General features: G+C 43.5%; 1 non-coding gene across 1 annotated transcript; it reads left to right on the forward strand.

Annotated features, from left to right (window-relative positions):
* The first annotated feature begins 4,289 nt into the window (after window positions 1–4,289).
* LOC116465203 (U6 spliceosomal RNA) lies at window positions 4,290–4,396 on the forward strand. The gene has a single exon (XR_004247129.1). It is a non-coding gene; the product is annotated as a U6 spliceosomal RNA (small nuclear RNA).
* The last annotated feature ends 330 nt before the right edge of the window (window positions 4,397–4,726 follow it).

The following is a 4,726-nucleotide window of genomic DNA, read 5'->3' on the forward strand; positions in this document are numbered from 1 at the left end:
TGCATATTATTATAAATATATTTATTATATATAATTATATATAATAAATATATGTATTTATATTATATAATATATAATATAAAATATGCATTTTAAATATTTTAAGTGTACAATTCAGTGGCATTAATTACATTCAAACTGTTAGTACGACTATCACCACTACCTCTATCCAAACTTTTTTTTTTTTTATCACCCCAACCGAAACTCTGGGATCATTAAGCAATAATTCCATTTTCCCCTTTTCACTTAACTCCTTATAACCTCTAATCTACTCCTACAGTGAGATTTCCTGGATAGGGTAACACCAGATCAGTCTTATAGATGAGGTAAAAATGATGGAGGAGATGGGGGTGAGAACAGGACACAGGACCCTCTATAAAAAGAGGACAATGTAGGCAACAGACACCATAGTGTCTGTAGGGGACCTCAAAGCAGTTCTTTGTGGCTAAGTGCCATAGTATGTGGCAGGAAGCTGCAAAAGAGGAATTCTAGGATTGGCTCGGAGGCTGGTTATATCAACAGGAAGAATCTGTTTCCTTGATCTACTCTGAATTCCCTGAAATAAGAATTTCTGAATCCAAGCACTTTGGGAGGCCAAGGTGGGCCGATCACGAGGTCAGGAGATTGAGACCATCCTGGCTAACACGGTGAAACCCCATCTCTACTAAAAAAATACAAAAAAATAGCCGGGTGTGGTGGCGGGCGCCTGTAGTCCCAGCTACTCCAGAGGCTGAGGCACGAGAATGGCATGAACCCGGTAAGCAGAGCTTGCAGTGAGCCAAGATCGCGCCACTGCACTCCAGCCTGGGTGACAGAGCCTCAGTGACGTCTCCAAAAAAAAAAGAATTTCTGTATCTGGAAAGCTAAGTATGTTGTCATCCTTTGTGGCCCTGCCTAGGTAATTATCTTATTTTCTTCTGCTGAAGTTTCTAGTTTTGGCTTACTTGAATTGAATTTTTTTATTTTATTATTATTTTCTTTGAGGTGGAGTCTTGCTGTGTCACCCAGGCTGGAGTGCAGTGGCACGATCTCGGCTCACTGCAACCTCTGCCTCCCGGGTTCAAGTGATTCTCCTGCCTCAGCCTCCTGAGTAGCTGAGATTACAGGCGCCCGCCACCAAGCCTGGCTAATTTTTGTATTTTTAGTAGAGATGGGGTTTCACCATGTTGGCTAGACTGTTCTCAAACTCCTGACCTCAGGTGATCTGCCTGCCTCAGCCTCCCAAAGTGCTCGGATTACAGGTGTGAGCCACCACACCTGGCCTGAATTGAATTTTTTTTTTTCTCGAGATGGAGTCTTGCTGTGTCACCCAGGCTAGAGTGCAGTGGCACGATCTCTGCTCACTGCAACCTCCGCCTCCCGTCCAAGTGATTCTCCTGCCTCAGCCTCCTGAGTAGCTGGGATTATAGGCGCCCGCCATCAAGCCTGGCTAATTTTTGTATTTTTAGTAGAGATGGGATTTCACCATGTTGGCCAGGCTGTTCTCGAACTCCTGACCTCAGGTGATCTGCCTGCCTCAGCGTCCCAAAGTGCTGGGATTACAGGTGTGAGCCACCACACCTGGCCTGAATTGATTTTTTTTTTTTTTCTCGAAATGGAGTCTTGCTCTGTCGCCAGGCTGGAGTGCAGTGGCATGATCTCGGCTCACTGCAACCTCTGCCTCCCAGGTTCAAGCTATTCTCCTGCCTCAGCCTCCAAGTAGCTGGGACTACAGACGCATGCCACCATGCCCAGCTAATTTTTTGTATTTTTAATAGAGATGGGGTTTCACCGTGTTAGCCAGGATGGTCTCGATCTCCTCACCTGGTGATCCGCCTGTCTCGGCCTCCCAAAGTGCTGGGATTACAGGCTTGAGCCACCATGCCCAGCTTGAATTGAATTGTTTTTAAAAAATAATTCTAATATAGTATTACAAGGTTGCTGCTACATTTTTCAAGAAGTCATATAAATTATAAAAGCATCCTGACTCAGATTCAGAAGATGTGGATTTGCTTGCTGGCTCTGCTTTCTAGTTTGTGCAAGTTACTTAATATCCCTAAAGCTCAGTTGCCTAAGGTCTTAGTAAATGTGTACTGAAGGATTTAATTAAAACAAGGCTTCATCACACCCTCCCAGATGCACCAATACCAGCCAGTGCTTCCTCCGCAGAAATCTGAGTACCAGCTTTGTGGTGCTTGGGGATAGAGGGTGTGTCTCTTCTATGCTTCCTAGACACTAGCATCAGCCAAGCAATGTCCTCCCCTCAAAGATCTGGGTTCCAGCATTGTGAGAATCTGCCACCAAGTTTCTAATGATAACTCCCAACTTCTTCCTTTTGTTCCCCTACCCCTAGAGGTATGTGCAGAAAAGTGTTAGGCCTGCCTGCTGTCCTTTGAAAGACCTCCTTATAGGTTTGTCCTTGGCTGGCATTTGGTAACTGGGTTTTCAGAAGGGTTCCCATCATTCACAGAACTGATTAGTGTATCCCACTGTGCCTATGCACAGTGTATTGTTTGCATAAACCATATGGTTCCTGCTGAACACCATTTTGGAATCTGGAATTTGGGTACATACCAGGCAGAGAGGATGCTTATGTGAGCAGGCCCCCATAAAAACCTTGAGCCTTGAGTCTCTAAGGAGCTAATGTGGTTGGCAATATTTCACATGTGTTGTCACAACTCCTTGCTGGACTAATTAAGCATTTCCTGTGTGACTCCATGACTTCACTGGGAGAGGACCCTTGAAAGTTTGCTCACGGCTTCCTCCAGATTCCTAACATGGACCTTTATCCTTGCTAATTTTGCTTTCTATACTTTTCCTGTCATAAATCATAGCTGTGAGTATAAATATATGCTCAGTCCTGTGAGTCCTTTTAGCAAATCATTGTACCCAGGAATGGTCTTGGGGACACAAGGTGATACCTACTTCTTGCAGTTAACTGTTTTCTTATCTCAGTATTCCCTTTTATGTTTTTGTATTGTGGGGGTTTTTTTTATTTATTTATTTTTTATTTTTTTTGAGACAGGGAGTCTTGCTTTGTCACCCAGGCTGGAATACAGTGGTGCAATCTCAGCTCACTGCAACCTCCGCCTACCGGGTTAGCAATTCCCTGCCTCAGCCTCCCGACTAGCTGGGATTACAGGCGCCCGCCACCAGGCCCAGCTAATTTTTGTATTTTTAGTAGAGACAGGATTTCACCATCTCGGCCAGGCTGGTCTTGAACTCCTGACCTTGTGATCCACCCACCTCAGCCTCCCAAGTGCTAGGATTACTAGCATGAGCCACTGCACCCGGCCTTGTTTTTGTATTGTTTTTGTTGTTTTGAGACAGGGTCTCACTCTGTGACCCAGGCTGGAGTGCAGTGGTGTGATGTTGACTCACTGCAACCTCTGCCTCCTGGGTTCAAGTGATCCTCCCACCTCAGCCTCCCAAGTAGCTGGGACTACAGGTGCACACCACCACGCCTTGCTAATTTTTGTATTTGTAGAGATGAGGTCTCACAATGTTGCCCACGCTGGTCTCGAACTCCTGGGCTCAAGTGATCCACCTGACTCAGCCTCCCAAAGTGCTAGGATTACAGGCATGAGCCACTATGTCCAACCTTTCCTTTTTTGGGGGAGTCAACTTAATTCCACAAACCCTTTTTAACAATATCCCTATATTTTTTGTTTAACTGGTATAATTTCTGTTTTCCTGATGCTCCCTAACAAGCATCACCAGTCAGTAAGGGCAAAATGCCTAGTTAATGTCCTTTGCTATTCCCCTATTTATCAGAAACTAACATATGTAATAGGGCTAATCTCTTGTAACTCAGTTCCAAGAGGTGTTCAAGGAAGTTGCTCTTTAACAAGGAAGATGGTGTTTAAACCAAACATTTCCCACAGACAGTCTCTATTTTGGTTTTGTTTTTGAAATGGAATCTCACTAATTGCCCAGGCTGGTCTTGAACTCCTGGCCTAAAGTGATTCTCCCTCCTAGGTCTTCCAAAGTGCTGGCATTACAGGTGTGAGCCACCACACCCATTAAATATGGTAGCGAAGCCAGGCGCAGTGGCTTACGCCTGTAATCCCAGTACTTTGGGAGGCCGAGGTGGGCGGATCACCTGAGGTTGGGAGTTTGAGACCAGCCTGACCAACATAGAGAAACCCTGTCTCTAGAAAAGGTGCCAGTAATACGATTATGTTAACTTTTAAAACTAACTTTATTTCAGGAAAAAAATATATATGATGTTTAGGTAAAGATCTTGTTCTGTGGTTAAAATTCATCCTGTATTTGTTTTGATTGGAGGAATGACTAAAAGTGCTGTTACTGTGCTCGCCTCAGCAGCACATATACTAAAATTGGAACAATACAGAGAAGATTAGCATGGCCCCTCTGCAAGGATGACACGCAAATTTGTGAAATGTTCCATATTTTTATAAAAATAACAAAAAAAGAAAACAATGCTGTTACTACTAGAAATCATTGCCATCTCTATCGAAGGCTTTCTGGTTCTGTTCGGTCTATAGGGTTCCGAAGAGTGAGCAAAATCTATCATAAACAGTGTGATTCTAAGTGGAAATCAATCAGGAGGATTTCATTTGGAAAAATCACATAGAGGCAGAAATAAAAAGGTACAGATAAAATGTTTTATTATGGAAGATTTCAAACATCCACAAAAATTAGATATGACTATGAAGAACTCCCCATGTACCCATCATTCAGTTCATTGATTATCAATATAAGCTTAATTTTGTTTCATCCACTC

This window comes from Hylobates moloch, unplaced genomic scaffold, assembly GCF_009828535.3.
Source record: "Hylobates moloch isolate HMO894 unplaced genomic scaffold, HMol_V3 SCAFFOLD_3739, whole genome shotgun sequence".
In the NCBI taxonomy this organism is placed as follows: Eukaryota; Metazoa; Chordata; class Mammalia; order Primates; family Hylobatidae; genus Hylobates; species Hylobates moloch.